Source organism: Triticum urartu, chromosome 4 (assembly GCF_003073215.2).
Source record: "Triticum urartu cultivar G1812 chromosome 4, Tu2.1, whole genome shotgun sequence".
NCBI lineage: Eukaryota > Viridiplantae > Streptophyta > Magnoliopsida > Poales > Poaceae > Triticum > Triticum urartu.
This window is the reverse complement of record NC_053025.1, coordinates 10,746,283-10,767,100: the sequence shown is the minus strand read 5'-3', so window position 1 is coordinate 10,767,100 and position 20,818 is coordinate 10,746,283.

Here is a 20,818-nt window from a genome sequence, read left to right as displayed (position 1 = left end):
GCCTCTCATATTCAGCCCTCTGCTTCTCAGCAAGGAGCTCAACCTGTCTGCAGTTCTGGAGATCATGGCCTTTGGTGCGATGGATCTTGCAGTATTGCTTGTCGGAGTTTCCTGGCTTCTCGGCAGCCGCCAAGGCCCGGCAGGCGACACATCCAGCAATTTCCTTGCCGGGGTCATCTGCCTTGGTTTTCTTAGCGGAGTCGGCGTCGTCAGATCCCTCGACGGCAAGCACGGCTTTACCTTTGTGCTTCCTGTTGCAGCGTCGGCCTTTCTTCACCGGGGCGGCAGTATCCTCATCTGAGGAGTCGGTTTCCACGCCGGCATCTTCGCCGAGGTACTTCCTTCCCTCTTCAGCTCGGGCACATCTGTTAGCAAGAACATAGAGTTCCGCCACATCTTTCACCTTGTTCATTGCCAGCTCTTCGCGCATCTTGCGGTTACGCACGTTCTGATGGAACGCGCTGATGATGGCGGCAGGGTGAACATCAAGGATATTGTATTGTACCCGGCTGAACCTCTGTATATACTTGCGTAGACTCTCGCCTCCCTTTTGGGGAATGACGTGTAGGTCGCTTGCTTGGCCATGGGCTTGGTGACCTCCAGTAAAGGCGCCCACAAACTCATGGCACAAATCCGACCAGGAGGAAATAGAGTCTATCGGCAAGTGCGTCAACCACGACATGGCGTTGGGTTTAAGAGCCAATGGAAAGTAATTCGCAAGCACCTTACCGTCGCGGGCTCCGGCAGCTTGCATCGTGATGGTGTAGATGCTGAGGAACTCAGACGGGTGGGTCTTGCCATTGTACTTCTCGCCAACATCAGGTTTGAAGGTGCGGCGAGTGGGCCACTGGAACTGCCGCAGCTCACGGGTAAAAGCCGGACAGCCTACCTCGTAAGGTAGGCCTCCAGGGCTCTCTGGGGCCGGGTGGTTCGCAGCAGGCCCTGCTCGCCTGTCTGACTGGTGGCGCGCTCCGTGCCGGCGCTCGATAGTGGTTCGAGCGTCTTCATGGGCTCGTTCCCGAAGAACTTGGCGCTGGTCACAGTGGGTCCGTGGGTCAGACGACGCTATGGAGATGTCGTCGCTCATGACGTCGCGACAAGCTGGCGTCCGCGGTACTGGATGGGGAAGAGGTGAATGCACCGTGGTCGCGGCGCCGCCGGCTTTTTCGCACTGGTGCGCGGGACTCCATCGGAGCGTCGACCCGAGGGCCCCACCGGACTTGGTTCATCTTTGTTGGCCACCGCAACAAGGCTTCGGATAGTGGCTCTCCATTCGTCGAGTTTCCCCGTAGTGGGAGGAAAGTCGAGGAGCAACTGCGCGCGTGCCAGGGCCTCTGCCGGCATCGGTGGTAGCGGAACCTGCACGGATCGCGACGCGCTTCGACTTCTGACCACGTCAGAAGGAGCTCTATCATGACCCCGCGGTCGCATGCCGTTTTCACCAGCGCTTCGGCGAGCGGGCAGGTCTTCTACGTCTCGGGAGTGGCGCTCGGGGCTCTTCCCGCGGCGATGCCCGGGATCTTCGGCGTGATTACGCCATTCGTCGCGCGCTACCTGGGAGGAGCGTGCTGTTGGCGTTGGCGTGGGAGTCTTGGAGGCCCTTGCGTCGCCTTCGGGTGGGGCGGCGATGACCTTGGAAGGCCCCGCTACACCCGCGGAGGTCCTGGCTCCGCCTTTGGATTTGGCTATGCGTGGCCCGTTACCAGGCGCACAAACATCGCCGCCTCCCAAACTCCGGCTGTTGGGATGGTGTTGGTGTTCGCGAGCAGCGCCCTGTGTCCTTTCCGCGACCGGTCCGCTGCTCGCCCGCGTCGGGACGGGCTGTCCGGCTTCCGACTGGCCAACCGCCACCGTCGTCTTCTTCTTGGGCGCCATGATGATGAAGAAGCGTCGAACTAACTGCTAAAGCCGATTCTCACAACTGCGCCCCCTACCTGGCGCACCAAAGATGTCGGTGGGAACGACACCTATGGGATCACAAGAATCCCTACTACGGTTAGCGGGGCGCGGGGTCGTGAGAAGAGCGGATCAAACAGATAGTACACAGTTTGTTTATCCAGGTTTGGGCCGCGAGGATGCATAAAACCCTACTCCTGCTTTGGTGGATGTATATTCCTGTTCTTGAGCTAGCTCTAGGGCATTAGGAGCTCCAAAAAAGCCGAATCCTCCTCCTGGTCGCCTCGGGCCTCCTTTTATAGGAAAAGGGGTTGCCACAGTGGCACGCAGGAGGTGGAAAGGGTACAGTGATGCGAGGTTATCCCTCGCATTACATGACAAGGCGCATTTAATGTGTCTTTCTTAGGTGTCCTTGCTTTATCGGGGACGGGGGAGAAACCTGTCTCGTCCGTCGCCGCTCCTTCTTGTGTCGACACGCGCCCTGGCCAGCGATGCTTGTGATGCCATGTAGGTAGGCAGGCAGCTGAGGTGGCGCACTAGAGGGTTTTCACGAAGATCTGCATGCCGCCACGTAGGTGCCTGCCCAGCTGGTTGGGTCGGCAGCCGCATGCGTACGGTGGTGGAGGTTTAGTCAGCGTGGGACTGATGGTGGCCCTGCGGATGTCCTCGGCAAGGGGCCTTACCGGGGCCCCGACAAGGGTCTTGCCGAGGCGCCTGCTGTCATCCCCGGCAAGGCGCTTGCCGGGGGTCTCGTGGTCTTCCCTGGCTGGTATCTCGCCAACGGTCGTCGTCTTCTTAGTGCGTATCTCATCTTGAATGTCTTCACAAAGATCTGCATGCCACCACGGGGATGTCTCCCGAATCCTTGCCCCTTGGGGGCAGTGGACTCAAGGGTAATTTGCTCCGTAGGCGTGGGGCGAGTCGCCGAGGCAAGGGTCTTGCCGGGGTTGCCAAAGCTGGCTCCCGGCAAGGATCTTGCCGGGGAGTCCGCTTCGTCCCTTTTGCTCTTCGTGGTCTTGGCCTTGGCGTCGTCCTAGTTCCCTTGAGCTTCGGTCTTAACCTGGATCACCTCCCTTGCCTTGCTTGGTGTGGTGGTGCCCGTGGCTCAGACTGTCCGTGCACAGTTATAGGGGTACAAAAAAGTGTACCCCTCTTTTTGTACACCAACATCGACGATGCAGATGAGGAGCATGGCCAAACTCCGCTGTTCACCGGACGCTGGATGGCCACTTCTTCGTACGACGTGTACATGGTGGATACACCTAAAGAACCTAACGAGAAAGAAGATCCAGTCAAGGATAAACCTCCTAAGACACAGCCTAAGCGCCAACGTCAGCGGCGCCGCTCTAAGTCACGTCGTGCAAAAGATAGCAATACCGGCACAGGAGAAGATAATACTCCGGACGGTGCCGAAGATAATGAAGACCCGTTGAAGCAACTTCCGAACAAGAAGAACGGGAAGATGGGCAAGTTAGTCCCGATGAACAAGCCATAAACGAAGACTCGGAGGACAGTAATTATCTTCCACTCTCTGAGGATGAGGTGAGCCTTAGCAACGAGGATTTCATCGTGCCTGAAGAACCTCGCGAGTAGGAGCGCTTCAAGCGCCAGCTAATAGCCACTGCAAGGAGCCTGAAAAAGAAGCAGCAGCAACTTCAAGCTGATCAAGTCTACTAAATGATAGATGGACTGATATCCTGGCAGCCGAAGAATACGGCCTTAAGCGCCCAACCAAAAGTTACCCGAAGCGCAAATTGCTACCTCAGTTCGATGATGAGGCGCGGAAGCCTATACCATCATCATGCAATGGAGCTGACCGACCACCACGTGGTCGGGATAAAGCGGCAACTCAAGCCGAATACCAGCCCGCCCAACCTCATTATAAAGGCAGGGATAAAACAGCTCGTGGTCATGCATATGACCTTTGGCAGGACCTGAACAACAGAGCAGGATATACCAGATCGATCTACGGATCGCGAGGACGTGCCTCGACATGTGTCGATGGCTATCTATCAGGACATGAAAAACCTAGCCATGCACAGGCCGAATACTGCAGACGGACTCCATTAGAGCGACGTCGTGATGTGGCCCAATATAGAGGCGCCGCGCACCCCCTTTGCTTCACTGATGAAGTAATGGATCGCGAATTTCCAGAAGGGTTTAAACCCGTAAATATCGAATCATACGATGGAACAACTGACCCTGCAGTGTGGATCGAGGACTTCATTCTCCACATTAATATGGCTCGTGGAGATGATCTCCACGCCATCAAATACCTCCCGTTAAAACTCAAAGGGCCACCTCGGCACTGGTTAAATAGTCTGCCTGAAAATTCTATTGGCAGCTGGGAGGACTTGGAAGAAGCCTTCCTTGACAACTTCCAAGGAACATATGTCCGGCCACCAGATGCCGATGACTTAAGTCATATTGTCCAGCAGCCCGGAGAGTCAGCCAGGGAGCTCTGGACTAGGTTCTTAGTTAAAAAGAACCAAATTGTCGACTATCCGGACGCGGAAGCCCTAGCGGCCTTCAAGCACAGCGTCCGAGACGAATGGCTCGCTCGCCACCTCGGTCAAGAAAAACCAAAATCCATGTCAGCCCTTACCACTCTGATGACCCGCTTTTGCGCGGGAGAAGACACCTGGCTCGCTCATAGAAGCAACAGCGCCAGTGATCCGGGCACTTCCAAAGTCCGAGACAGCAATGGCAAACCACAACACAGTACATACAAATGTTGCAATGATAATGAAAGAACGCATGACACAACGGTCAACGCCGGATTCAACGGCCCCAAACCCGGTCAACGGAAAAAGCCATTCAAGGCAAACAGAGATGGACCATCCAATTTGGACAAGATATTGGATCAGCCCTGCCAGATTCATGGCCACCCCGACAAACCAGCTAATCACACCAACAGAAGTTGTTGGGTCTTCAAGTAGGCCGGCAAGCTCAACGCCGAACACAAGGCGAGGAGGCCACCAGGCGATAGCGACGACGAAGAGGCTCACCAACCAAATATCGGGGGTGAGAAGCAATTTCCCCCCGACGTGAAAATAGTGAACATGGTATACGTGACACACAACTCTATAGGGGAGCAGGAGAAACACTCCCTCTGGACCGAGGATCACACTACGGTAACCTTAGCCGAAGTACAAAGCGGTCTCATCAAACCGCATACCTTGTTGGCCATTAAGCCACCGGTCTCCCTTCAATAAGGTCGACCAATTCCGGAGCAGGACTAGCAGTTTGGCTTTCGTCGTCCGCCTCATATACCTGCGAAATCTGTATCGTGCATACATAACTATGCACTTCAAATAACCTAGGCATCGACGGAAGCACAATACAGACGTGTCTACAAGTACACCATAAACTACTTCCGTTTTCTAAATATTGTTTCTTTTTCCATTATCCTTTGCCACATGTGGCGCTAAGGCCGGTCCTCTCATGGACTGTATTGGAGCTCGGGTTCATAAATTCACCCAAAGGCTACTCCTGTTAAGGAGCCCCTCCACCGAGGAAAGGCGGCGCAGACGTGCGACAGGAGGTCCAAAACAACTTTTTGTAGACCACACTCTCTATTTGCGAGCCTATAAAGTGCCTGTTTCCTCTGCCACCGACCCTTGGCATGTCAAATAGCCGGGGTTGTGGCGTTATTATCTATAAAATGACAATTGGCATGTCACTCAGGTTATAGTGAATATACTCCATATCCGGTATTCACTATTCTATAAAGAACCGAATTTTGCTCCTTTTGGTTGTTTCACACACCTACCCCGGCATACCTTGCCAGGGGCTTGACAGGGGAACAAAATGAGTCGCCAACAAAGTCCGAACAGCTTCATAGCATACTTCGGCGTCACGAGTTCGGCCTTATATGCATCAGCTTCGAATCATGTCTTGGGTCAATAGTTGGGTTGCCCGGCTCCTGTGCTTGCTACCTTACGTTCCGCTCTATCGGCTAGGGTAGTAAAGGGAGAAATACTGCAATTATGTTTCTGGTTCATCTGGTCAAACACCTCAGTAGAGAAAGCTGAAAACTGACTGTCATGATGCGGTGAGAGATGGTCAACCGCTCGAGGACTTAACGGGATCTTTTGTGATTCCCCCGTATTATACAAAGGACCTTCTTTCAGGTCATACATGTAACGCACCGCATTGGGATAACCGCGTACATGACAGGGTCTATATCGTAGGTCTATCATAAAACTCCTATGGCTAAGTGAAAGTGTTAACGCCCTATAGTCTGATTGCCTATTTCACCGCATTGACACCTCCTTTATAGACCAAGACGTTGGGTTAAGAGTGATCAATTGCTTTTCCAAACACCCCCGTATTTCCTACGAGGAGGCTGAAGCCGACGACTGGAAAACTTTTAGATTACATAAAAACGGCCGCACAGGAGGATTCAAAGCTTTAAGCAACTCTACAATAAGCTTTATTATTTCATTATACTGTCTTTTACAATGTCAATACATCTTACTCGAATATCATATCTTTCGAACACTGATCCTCTATCAAGCAGGCATCCTCTAAGACATCTTCGAAATAATGCTCCGGTGCGTGATCGTCCTTGCCCTTGGGTGGACTCTTCACTGCAACATCAATGGCCTTCATCTTCGTCCAGTATGTTTTAACACGAGCAAAGGCCATCCGTGCACCTTCGATGCACGCTGATCGCTTAACGACGTCGATACGCGGTACCGCGTCAGCAAGTCGCCGCACCAAACCAAAATAACTATCCGGAATTAGCTCGGTCGGCCACAGCCGGTCTATGACGTCGTTCATGGCAGCGCCGGATATCTGATGCAGCTCTGCCCATTGGTCATCTGTTCATTCAGCAACAGTGGGCGCTTTGACATACCAAATTGCGACCAGAACAGCTTCTCCGTTGCATACCCTTCTTGTGCTTGGTAAATCTGCGCCGCATCGGAAGCTCTCCTCGGCAAATCCAATAAAGCATCTAGAGAACTCCACACTTGATTAAGTGGGGCATAATTCTAATCGCCGAACTTAGTTTGTAATAAAAAGGGCTTACCAGCTGCGATCTCCCCAGCTTGCCGGATCTCCTCCCGGGCCGCTCTAGATTCGGACCGGGCTTATCTTGCTTCTTGTAAGGCCTTGTCAAGATCAACCGTTTTCGCTTTATTATCCCTCTCAAGAAGTCTGCAGCGGCTAGCGGCATCCTTTAGTTCAAACGCCATCGAGGATATTTGCTCCTCGTATTGGCGCCGAGTGATGTCTACTACACAACCTTCTTCTTGTAGACGTTGTTGGGCCTCCAAGTGCAGAGGTTTGTAGGACATTAGCAAATTTCCCTCAAGTGGATGACCTAAGATTTATCAATCCGTGGGAGGCGTAGGATGAAGATGGTTTCTCTCAAGCAACCCTGCAACCAAATAACAAAGAGTCTCTTGTGTCCCCAACACACCCAATACAATGGTAAATTGTACAGGTGCACTAGTTCGGCGAAGAGATGGTGATACAAGTGCAATATGGATGGTAGATATAGGTTTTTGTAATCTGAAATTATAAAAACAGCAAGGTAACTAATGATAAAAGTGAGCACAAACGGTATTGCAATGCTAGGAAACAAGGCCTAGGGTTCATACTTTCACTAGTGCAAGTCCTCTCAATAATAATAACATAATTGGATCATATAACTATCCCTCAACATGAAACAAAGAGTCACTCCAAAGTCACTAATAGCGGAGAACAAACGAAGAGATTATGGTAGGGTACGAAACCACCTCAAAGTTATCCTTTCTGATCGATCTATTCAAGAGTCCATAGTAAAATACCATGAAGCTAGTCTTTCCGTTCAATCTATCATAGAGTTCGTACTAGAATAACACCTTAAGACACAAATCAACCAAAACCCTAATGTCACCTAGATACTCCAATGTTACCTCAAGTATCCGTGGGTATGATTATACGATATGCATCACACAATCTCAGATTCATCTATTCAACCAACACAAAGAACTTCAAAGAGTGCCCCAAAGTTTCTACCAGAGAGTTAAGACGAAAACGTGTGCCAACCCCTATGCATAAGTTCACGAGGTCACGGAACTCGCAAGTTGATCACCAAAACATACATCAAGTGGATCACATGATATGCCATTGTCACCACAGATAAGCACGTGCAAGACGTACATCAAGTGTTCTCAAATCCTTAAAGACTCAATCCGATAAGATAACTTCAAAGGGAAAACTCAATTCATCACAAGAGAGTAGAGGGGGAGAAACACCATAAGATCGAACTATAATAGCAAAGCTCGCGATATATCAAGATCATGCCACCTCAAGAACACAAGAGAGAGAGAGATCAAACACATAGCTACTAGTACATACCCTCAGCCCTGAGGGAGAACTACTCCCTCCTCGTCATGGAGAGCGCCGGGATGATGAAGATGGCCACCGGAGAGGGATCCCCCCCTCCGGCAGGGTGCCGAAACGGGTCTAGATTGGTTTTCGGTGGCTACGGAGGCTTTTGGTGGCGGAACTCCTGATCTATTCTGCTCCTTGATGTTTTTAGGGTATATGGATATATATAGGCGAAAGAAGTCAGTCAGGGGAGCCACGAGGGGCCAATGAGGGTGGGGGCGCGCCTCCTTGCCTCGTGTCCACCACGGAGCTTCCCCGACGTCTAGTCCAAGTCTCCTGGATTGCTTCCGTTCCAAAAATAACTCTCCCGAAGGTTTCATCCGGTTTGGACTCCGGTTGATATTCCTTTTCTTCGAAACACTGAAATAGGCAAGAAAACAACAATTTGGGTTGGGCCTCCGGTTAATAGGTTAGTCCCAAAAATAAGATAAAAGTGTATAATAAAGCCCATAAACATCCAAAATAGATAATATAATAGCATGGAACAATCAAAAATTATAGATACGTTGCAGACACATTGCTACCTCTTGAGCACGGCGTTGGTTTTCCCTTGAAGAGGAAGGGATGATGCAGCAGAGTAGCGTAAGTATTTCCCTCAGTTTTGAGAACCAAGGTATCAATCCAGTAGGAGGCTACGCGCGAGTCCCTCGCACCTACACAAAACAAATAAATCCTCGCAACCAACGCGATAACGGGTTGTCAATCCCTACATGGTCACTTACGAGAGTGAGATATAATAGATATGATAAGATAATATTTTTGGTATTTTTATGATAAAGATGCAAAGTAAAATAAAAGGCAATGAAAATAACTAAGTGTTGGAAGATTAATATGATGGAAGATAGACCCGGGGGCCATAGGTTTCACTAGTGGCTTATCTCAAGAGCATAAGTATTTTACGATGGGTGAACAAATTACTGTTGAGCAATTGACAGAATTGGGCATAGTTATGAGAATATCCAGGCATGATCATGTATATAGGCATCACATCTGAGACAAGTAGACCGACTCCTGCCTGCATCTACTACTATTACTCCACACAACGACCGCTATCCAGCATGCATCTAGAGTATTAAGTTCATAATAACAGAGTAACACTTTAAGCAAGATGACATGATGTAGAGGGATAAATTCATGCAATATGATAAAAAAACCCATCTTGTTATCCTCGATGGCAACAATACAATACGTGCCTTGCTGCCCCTACTGTCACTGGGAAAGGACACCGCAAGATTGAACCCAAAGCTAAGCACTTCTCCCATTGCAAGAAAGATCAATCTAGTAGGCCAAACCAAACTGATAATTCGAAGAGACTTGCAAAGATAACCAATCATACATAAAAGAATTGAGAGAAGATTCAAATATTGTTCATAGATAAACTTGATCATAAACCCACAATTCATCGGTCTCAACAAACACACCACAAAAGAAGATTACATCGAATAGATCTCCACAAGAGGGGGAGAACATTGTATTGAGATCCAAAAAGAGAGAAGAAGCCATCTAGCTAATAACTACGGACTCGAAGGTATGAGGTAAACTACTCACACATCATCGGAGAGGCTATGGTGTTGATGTGAAGCCCTCCATGATCGATGCCCCTCCGGCGGAGCTCCGGAACAGACCCCAAGATGGGATCTCGCGGATACAAAAAGTTACGACGGTGGAATTAGGGTTTTGGCTCCGTATCTGATCGTTTGGGGGTTAGTAGGTATATATAGGAGGAAAGAGTACGTCGGTGGAGCAAGGGGGGGCCGGGGGGGGGGGGGGGGGGGGGGGGGGGGGGGGGGGTAGGCGCGCCCCCCTACCTCTTGGATTCCCTGTTGGTTGCTTGACGTAGGGTCCAAGTCTCCTAGATCTTGTTCGTTCCAAAAATCACGTTCCTGAAGGTTTCATTCCGTTTGGACTCCGTTTGATATTCTTTTTCTGTGAAACTCTGAAATAGGCAAAAAACATCAATTCTAGGCTGGGCCTCCGGTTAATAAGTTAGTCCGAAAAATAATAGAAAAGTGAATAATAAAGCCCAATAATTTCCAAAACAGAAGATAATATATCATGGAGCAATCAAAAATTATAGAGACGTTCGAGACGTATCAAGCATCCCCAAGCTTAATTCCTGCTCATCCTCGAGTAGGTAAATGATAAAAACAGAATTTTTGATGTGGAATGCTACTAGGCATAATTTTAATGTAATTCTTCTTAATTGTGGCATGAATATTCAGATCCGAAAGATTCAAGACAAAAGTTTCATACTGACATAAAAAATAATAATACTTCAAGCATACTAACTAAGCAATCATGTCTTCTCAAAATAACATGGCCAAAGAAAGTTATCCCTACAAAATCATATAGTCTGGCTATGCTCTATCTTCACCACACAAAGTATTTAAATCATGCACAACCCCGATGACAAGCCAAGCAATTGTTTCATACTTTTGACATTCTCAAACTTTTTCAATCTTCACACAATACATGAGCGTGAGCCATGGACATAGCACTATATGTGGAATAGAATGGTGGTTGTGGAGAAGACAAAAAGGAAGAAGATAGTCTCACATCAACTAGGCGTATCAACGGGCTATGGAGATGCCCATCAATAGATATCAATGTGAGTGAGTAGGGATTGCCATGCAATGTATGCACTAGAGCTATAAGTATATGAAAGCTCAACAAAAGAAACTAAGTGGGCGTGCATCCAACTCGCTTGCTCACGAATACCTAGGGCATTTTGAGGAAGCCCTTGATTGGAATATGCAAGCCAAGTTTTATAATGAAAAATTCCCACTAGTATATGAAAGTGATATCATAGGAGACTCTCTATCATGAAGATCATGGTCATACTTTGAAGCACAAGTGTGGTAAAAGGATAGTAGCATTGTCCCTTCTCTCTTTTTCTCTCTTTTTTTATTTTTTTTATTTGGGCCTTTTCTCTTTTTTATGGCCTTTTTTAGTCCGGAGTCTCATCCCGACTTGTGGGGGAATCATAGTCTCCATCATCCTTTCCTCACTTGGGACAATGCTCTAATAATTATGATCATCACACTTTTATTTACTTACAACTGAACAATTACAACTCAATTATTAGAACGAAATATGACTCTATGTGAATGCTTCCAGCGGTGTACCGGGATATGCAATGAATCAAGAGTGACATGTATGAAAGAATTATCAACGGTGGCTTTGCCACAAATACGATGTCAACTACATGATCATGCAAAGCAATATGACAATGATGGAGCGTGTCATAATAATCGGAACGGTGGTAAGTTGCATGGCAATATATCTCGGAATAGCTATGGAAATGCCATGATAGGTAGGTATAGTGGCTGTTTTGAGGAAGGTATATGGTGGGTGTATGATACCGGCGAAAAAGTGCGCGGTATTAGAGAGGCTAGCGATGGTGGAAGGAAGAAAAGTGTGTATAATCCATGGACTCAACATTAGTCATAAAGAACTCATATACTTATTGCAAAAATCTACAAGTTATCAAAGCAAAGTATTACGCGCATGCTCCTAGGGGGATAGATTGGTAGGAAAAGACCATCGCTCATCCCCGACCGCCACTCATAAGGAAGACAATAAATAAATAAATTATGCTCCGACTTCATCACATAACGGTTCACCATACGTGCATGCTAGGGGAATCACAAACTTTAACACAAGTATCTCTCAAATTCACAACTACTCAACTAGCATGACTCTAATATCACCATCTTTATATCTCAAAACAATCATCAAGCATCAAACTTCTCTTAGTATTCAACACACTCATAAGAAAGTTTTTACTAATATTGTATACCTAGCATATTAGGATTATTTAAGCAAATTACCATGCTATTTAAGACTCTCAAAATAATCTAAGTGAAGCATGTGAGATCAATAGCTACTATAAAACAAATCCACCACCGTGATCTAAAAGATATAAGTGAAGTACTAGAGCAAAACTATATAACTCAAAAGATATAAGTGAAGCACATAGAGTATTCAAATAATTTCCGAATCATGTGTGTCTCTCTCAAAAGGTGTGTACAGAAAATATGATTGTGGTAAACTAAAAATCAAAGACTCAAATCATACAAGACGCTCCAAGCAAAACACATATCATGTGGTGAATAAAAATATAGCTCCAAGTAAAGTTACCGATGGAAGTAGACGAAAGAGGGGATGCCTTCCGGGGCATCCCCAAGCTTTGGCTTTTAGGTGTCCTTATATTATCTTGGGGGTGCCATGGGCATCCCCAAGATTAGGTTCTTGCCACTCCTTGTTCCATAATCCATCAAATCTTTACCCAAAACTTGAAAACTTCACAACACAAAACTTAAAGTAGAAAATCTCGTGAGCTCCGTTAGCGAAAGAAAACAAAACACCACTTCAAGGTACTATAATGAACTCATTCTTTATTTATATTGGTGTTAAACCTACTGTATTCCGACTTCTCTATAGTTTATAAACTATTTTACTAGCCATAGATTCATCAAAATAAGCAAACAACACACGAAAAACAGAATCTGTCAAAAACAGAACAGTCTGTAGTAATCTGTAGCTAGCGCAAGATCTGGAACCCCAAAAATTCTAAAATAAATTTCTGGACGTGAGTAATTTATCTATTAATCATCTGAAAAAATAATTAACTAAATATCACTTTCCAAATAAAAATGGCAGCAGTTCTCGTGAGCGCTAAAGTTTCTGTTTTTTACAGCAAGATTAACAAGACTTTCCCCAAGTCTTCCCAACGGTTCTACTTGGCATAAACACTAATTAAACACAAAAAACACAACCAAAACAGAGGCTAGATAAATAATTTATTGAATAACAGCAAGGAAAATATTGGGTTATCTCCCAACAAGCGCTTTTCTTTAAAGCCTTATAGCTAGGCATATGGTTTCAACGATGCTCACATGAAAGACAAGAATTGAAGCACAGAGAGAGCAACATAAAATACGTGACAAACACATCTAAGTCTAACATACTTCCTATGCATAGGCATCCTATAGGCAAAAAAATTATCAAGGCAAGCAAAAACTAGCATATGCAAGGAAGCGGAAAGAAACAATAGCAATCTCAACATAACGAGAGGTAATGTAGTAACATGAAAATTTCTACAACCATATTTTCCTCTCTCATAATAATTACATGTAGGATCATAAGCAAATTCAACAATATAGCTATCACATAAAATATTCCCAACATGATCCACATGCATGCAAAGTTGACACTCTTCCGAAATAGTGGGATTAATATTAACTAAAGTCATGACCTTTCCAAACCCACTTTTATCAAAAACTTCATAAGATTGAACATTCTCCAAATATGTGGGATCTAAAGTTGAAATTCTTCCAAACCCACTTTCAATATTATTGCAAACATTATAATCAATCTTATATTCATCATGGGGTTTAAATAAATTTTCAAGATCAAAAGAAGAATCACCCCAATCAGGATCATTGCAACAAGTAGAGGACATAGAAAAACTAGCATCCCCAAGCTTAGGGTTTTGCATATTATTAATAGAATTTATAATAACATCATTGCAATCATGATTTTTATTCAAAGATCTATCGTGAATCACTTCATAAAATACTTCATTGCAATTTTTAGATTCACGAATTTCAAGCAAAACTTCATAAAGATAATCTAGTGCACAAAACTCACTAGCAATTGGTTCATCATAATTGGATCTCTTAAAAATATTAGCAAGCGGATGAGGATCCATAGATCTTAGGTTCGCTGTTTAGTAATAAATAAACAACTATTCCAACCATACGAGCAAACAAGAAGCGGGCAAAAAGAGGCAAATAGGGAAAGAGAAGGAGGATAGAGAGAGAGGGCGAATAAAACGGCAAGGGTGAAGTGGGGGACAGAAAAACGAGAGGCAAATGGCAAATAATGTAATGCGGGAGATAAGGGTTTGTGATGGGTACTTGGTATGTTGGCTTTTGCGTAGACCTCCCCGGCAACGGCGCCAGAAATCCTTCTTGCTACCTCTTGAGCACTGCGTTGGTTTTCCCTTGAAGAGGAAAGGGTGATGCAACAAAGTAGCGTAAGTATTTCCCTCAGTTTTTGAGAACCAAGGTATCAATCCAGTAGAAGGCTACGCGCGAGTCCCTCGCACCTACACAAAACAAATAAATCCTCGCAACCAACGCGATAAGGGTTTGTCAATCCCTACACGGTCACTTATGAGAGTGAGATCTGATAGATATTATAAGATAATATTTTTGGTATTTTTATGATAAAGATGCAAAGTAAAATAAAAGGCAATGAAAATAACTAAGTGTTGGAAGATTAATATGATGGAAGATAGACCGGGGGCCATAGGTTTCACTAGTGGCTTCTCTCAAGAGCATAAGTATTTTACGGTGGGTGAACAAATTACTGTTGAGCAATTAACAGAATTGAGCATACTTATGAGAATATCTAGGTATGATCATGTATATAGGCATCACGTCCGAGACAAGTAGACCGACTCCTGCCTGCATCTACTACTATTACTCCACACATCGACCGCTATCCAGCATGCATCTAGAGTATTAAGTTCATAAGAATAGAGTAACGCTTTAAGCAAGATGACATGATGTAGAGGGATAAATTCATGCAATATGATAAAAAAAAACCCATCTTGTTATCCTCGATGGCAACAATACAATACGTGCCTTGCTGCCCCTACTGTCACTCAGAAAGGACACTGCAAGATTGAACCCAAAGCTAAGCACTTCTCCCATTGCAAGAAAGATCAATCTAGTAGGCCAAACCAAACTGATAATTCGGAGAGACTTGCAAAGATAACCAATCATACATAAAATAATTGAGAGAAGGTTCAAATATTGTTCATAGATAAACTTGATCATAAACCCACAATTCATCGGTCTCAACAAACACACCGCAAAAGAAGATTACATCGAATAGATCTCCACGAGAGGGGGAGAACATTGTATTGAGATCCAAAAAGAGAGAAGAAGCCATCTAGCTAATAACTATGGACTCGAAGGTCTGAGGTAAACTACTCACACATTATTGGAGAGGCTATGGTGTTGATGTGAAGCCCTCTGTGATCGATGCCCCTCCGGCGGAGCTCCGGAACAGGCCCCAAGATGTGATCTCGTGGATACAGAAAGTTACGGCAGTGGAATCAGGGTTTTGGCTCCGTATCTGATCGTTTGGGGGTTAGTAGGTATATATAGGAGGAAAGAGTACGTCGGTGGAGCAACAGGGGGCCCACGAGGGTGGAGGGCGCGCCTGGGAGGGGGGGTAGGCGTGCCCCCCTACCTCGTGGCTTCCTTGTTGGTTGCTTGACGTAGGGTCCAAGTCTCCTGGATCTTGTTTGTTCCAAAAATCACGTTCCCGAAGGTTTCATTCCGTTTGGACTCCATTTGATATTCTTTTTCTGCGAAACTCTGAAATAGGCAAAAAATAGCAATTCTGGGCTGGGCCTCCAGTTAATAGGTTAGTCCCAAAAATAATATAAAAGTGAATAATAAAGCCCAATAATGTCCAAAACAAAAGATAATATAGCATGGAGCAATCAAAAATTATAGAGACGTTGGAGACGTATCAAGCATCCCCAAGCTTAATTCCTGCTCGTCCTCGAGTAGGTAAATGATAAAAACAGATTTTTTGATGTGGAATGCTACCTAACATATTTATCCATGTAATTCTATTTATTGTGGCAAGAATATTCAGATCCGAAAGATTCAAGACAAAAGTTTAATATTGACATAAAAATAATAATACTTCAAGCATACTAACAAATTAATCATGTCTTCTCAAAATAACATGTGGCCAAAGAAAGCTATCCCTACAAAATCATATAGTCTGGCTATGCTCTATCTTCATCACACAAAATATTTAAATCATGCACAACCCCAATGACAAGCCAAGCAATTGTTTCATACTTTTGATGTTCTCAAACCCTTTCAATCTTCATGCAATACATGAGCGTGAGCCATGGACATAGCACTATAGGTGGAATAGAATGGTGGTTGTGGAGAAGACAAAAAGGAGCAGATAGTTTCACATCAACTAGGCGTATCAACGGGCTATGGAGATGCCCATTAATAGATATCAATGTGAGTGAGTAAGGATTGCCATGCAATGGATGCACTAGAGCTATAAGTGTATGAAAGCTCAACAAAAGAAACTAAGTGGGTGTGCATCCAACTTGCTTGCTCACGAAGACCTAGGGCAATTTGAGGAAGCCCATCATTGCAATATACAAGCCAAGTTCTATAATGAAATATTCCCACTAGTATATAAAAGTGACAACATAGGAGACTCTCTATCATGAAGATCATGGTGCTACTTTGAAGCACAAGTGTGGTAAAAGGATAGTAGCATTTCCCCTTCTCTCTTTTTCTCTCATTTTTTTATTTTTTTATTTTTTCTATTTGGGCCTTTCTCTTTTTTTGGCCTCTTTTTTTCTTTTCTTTTTTAACTTTTCGTCCGGAGTCTCATACCGACTTGTGGGGGAATCATAGTCTCCATCATCCTTTCCTCACTGGGACAATGCTCTAATAATGATGATCATCACACTTTAATTTACTTACAACTCAAGAATTACAACTCAATACTTAGAACAAAATATGACTCTATGTGAATGCCTCCGGCGGTGTACCGGGATATGCAATGAATCAAGAGTGACATGTATGAAAGAATTATCAACGGTGGCTTTGCCACAAATACGATGCCAACTTCATGATCATGCAAAGCAATACGACAATGATGGAGTGTGTCATAATAAACGAAACAGTGGAAAGTTGCATGGCAATATATCTCGGAATGGCTATGGAAATGCCATAATAGGTAGGTATGGTGGCTGTTTTGAGGAAGGTAAATGGTGGGTTTATGGTACCGGCGAAAGTTACGTGGTACTAGAGAGGCTAGCAATGGTGGAAGGGTGAGAGTGCGTATAATCCATGGACTCAACATTAGTCATAGAGAACTCACATACTTATTGCAAAAATCTATTAGTTATTGAAACAAAGTACTACACGCATGCTCCTAGGGGGATAGATTGGTAGGAAAAGACTATCGCTCGTCCTCGACCGCCACTCATAAGGAAGACAATCAATAAATAAATCATGCTCCGACTTCATCACATAATGGTTCACCATACGTGCATGCTATGGGAATCACAAACTTTAACACAAGTATCTCTCAAATTCACAACTACTGAACTAGCATGACTCTAATATCACCATCTCCATATCTCAGGACAATCATCAAGTATCAAACTTCTCATAGTATTCAATGCACTTTATATGAAAGTTTTTATATTATTCCTAAAAGCAAATTTCCATGTTTTTCTAAAGGACTCTCAAAATAATATAAGTGAAGCATGAGAGATCAATAATTTCTTCAAAATAAAACCACCGCCGTGCTCTAAAAAGATATAAGTGAAGCACTAGAGCAAATGACAAACTACTCCAAAAGATATAAGTGAAGATCAATGAGTAGTCGAATAATTATGCAACTATGTGAAGACTCTCTAACATTTAAGAATTTCAGATCTTGGTATTTTATTCAAACAGCAAGCAAAATAAAATAAAATAAAATGACGCTCCAAGCAAAACACATATCATGTGGCGAATAAAAATATAGCTCCAAGTAAAGTTACCGATGAACGAAGACGAAAGAGGGGATGCCATCCGGGGCATCCTCAAGCTTAGGCTCTTGGTTGTCCTTGAATATTACCTTGGGGTGCCTTGGGCATCCCCAAGCTTAGGCTCTTGCCACTCCTTATTCCATAATCCATCCAATATTTACCCAAAACTTGAAAACTTCACAACACAAAACTTAACAGGAAACTCGTAAGCTCCGTTAGTACAAGAAAATAAATCACCACTTAGGTACTGTTGTGAACTCATTATAAATTCATATTGGTGTAATATATACTGTATTCCAACTTATCTATGGTTCATACCCTCCGATACTACTCATAGATTCATCAAAATAAGCAAACAACACATAGAAAACAGAATCTGTCAAAAACAGAACAATCTGTAGTAATATGGATCAAACGTATACTTCTGGTATCCTAAAAATTCTAAAATAAATTGCTGGACGTGAGGAATTTATCTATTAATCAGCTTAAAAAATAATTAAGTAAATAACACTCTCCAGTAAAAAATGGCAGCAATTCTCGTGAGCGCTAAAGTTTCTTTTTTTACAGCATGATCACAAAGACTTCACCCAAGTCTTCCCAAAGGTTCTACTTGGCACAAACACTAATTAAAAGCATAAAACCACATCTAAATAGAGGCTATATGAATTATTTATTACTAAATAGGAGCAAAAAGGAAGGAACAAAAATGAAAATTGGGTTGCCTCCCAACAAGCGCTATCGTTTAACGCCCCTAGCTAGGCATGATGATTTTAATGATGCTCACATAAAGGATAAGAATTGAAACATAAAGAGAGCATCATGAAGAATATGAGTAGAACATTTAAGTCTAACCCTCTTCCTATGCATAGGGATTTTGTGAGCAAACAACTTGTGGGAACAAGAATCAACTTGCATAGGAAAGCAAAACAAGCATAACCTTGAAACTTTAAGCACAAAGAGAGGAAACTTGATATTATTGCAGTTCCTACAAGCATATATTCCTCCCTCATAATATTTTTCAGTAGATTCATGAATGAATTCAACAATATAACTATCACATAAAGCATTCTTTTCATGATCTACAAGCATAGAGATTTTATTACTCTCCACATAAGCAAAATTCTTCTCATTCTGAATAGTGGGAGTATCATGAGAAACTCGCATACTATAAGTTGTTTCCACATTAAAAGAGTAATGTTTAGGAAAAGGGTAATCATAATCATCACAAGTTTTAATATATCATCACTACTTTTTATAGCATAAGTTTCATCACAATAATCATCATAAGTAGGAGGCATGCTATCATCATAATAAGTTTGCATATCAAAACTTGAGAGACTACAAATATCATCTTCATTAAACATAGCATCCCCAAGCTTGGGGCAAACATTAATTGCAGCAAATATATTTTCAAACTTGTCATTCTCATCAAACATAGCATCCCCAAGCTTGGGCCTTTTCATATCATAAGCATAATCACTCTCATCATTAATAGTATGGATAACACCAATAGTATAACAATTATCATCATCACAATGAGTAATATGAGCAATATCATTTGGGAGGGATACCTCTTTACCTTTACTTCTCCATCTTTTATTTTTCTTCTGCACATTATGTGTGGGTTCAGTCCTCTTTTTGGAGCTCCTTACTGATGAGATTGGTTGAATAGAAGGCTCCTCCTCGTTACCTGATTCATCATAAGAAATAATAGGAGGATATTAGGAAGCCTCTTCCCTTTAATTAGTATTCTCTTCATCCTCTATTTGTTTTATTTTCTTTATGTAATTGGCAATATAAGGATTTTCAATGCAATTCACCACACAATATATAAAAAATTCTTCTAGATCAATATCGAGGAATTTCTCAAGGTTATATTCTGGAATATGCTTAGCTATACGTTTCATTTCTTCATAACCCAAAAGCAAACTAAGTTCATTATGATATGCAAGGGAAATCAAATCATCACAATTTTTGGACACGATACGATCATGAAACAATTTGCATTTGAGATTTAAATGACCATGTTCATTGCAAAGTTCACAAGTATGGTGAAGAAATTTTAAATTTTCAGCACAAACATCTAGCCTTTCTTGCAACCATTTAGTTTCCAAATACTTATGCCTCTTGCAAAATCTATTTTCCCTAATTGGTGTGTACATGCAGGCTCTATATATTCCACAAAAGTTGACATGATTATAGAGACATTTTCATCATGACTAGTGCAATCATCATTAGTACTATTGATATTCAAGGATTTCATACTAACAACATTGCAATCATGCTCATCATTCAAAGATTTAGTGCCAAACATTTTATAGACTTCTTCTTCTAGCATTTGAGCACAAGTTTCCTTGCCATCATTCTCACGAAACATATTAAAAAGATGAAGCGTATGAGGCAAACTCAATTCCATTTTTTTGTAGTTCTCTTTTATAAACTAAACTAGTACTAAAACAAGAAACAAAAAGATCCGATTGCAAGATCTAAAGATACACCTTCAAGCGCTAACCTCCCCGGCAACGGCGCCAGAAAAGAGCTTGATGTCTACAACACAACCTTCTTCTTGTAGACGTTGTTGGGCCTCCAAGTGCAGAGGTTTGTAGGACAGTAGCAAATTTCCCTCAAGTGGATGACCTAAGGTTTATCAATCGGTGGGAGGCATAGGATGAAGATGGTCTCACTCAAGCAACCCTACAACCAAATAACAAAGAGTCTCTTGTGTCCCCAACACACCCAATACAATGGTAAATTGTATATGTGCACTAGTTCGGCGAAGAGATGGTGATACAAGTGCAATATGGATGGTAGATATAGGTTTTTGTAATCTGAAATTATAAAAACGGCAAGGTAACTAATGATAAAAGTGAGCACAAACGGTATTGCAATGCTAGGAAACAAGGCCTAGGGTTCATACTTTCACTAGTGCAAGTTGAG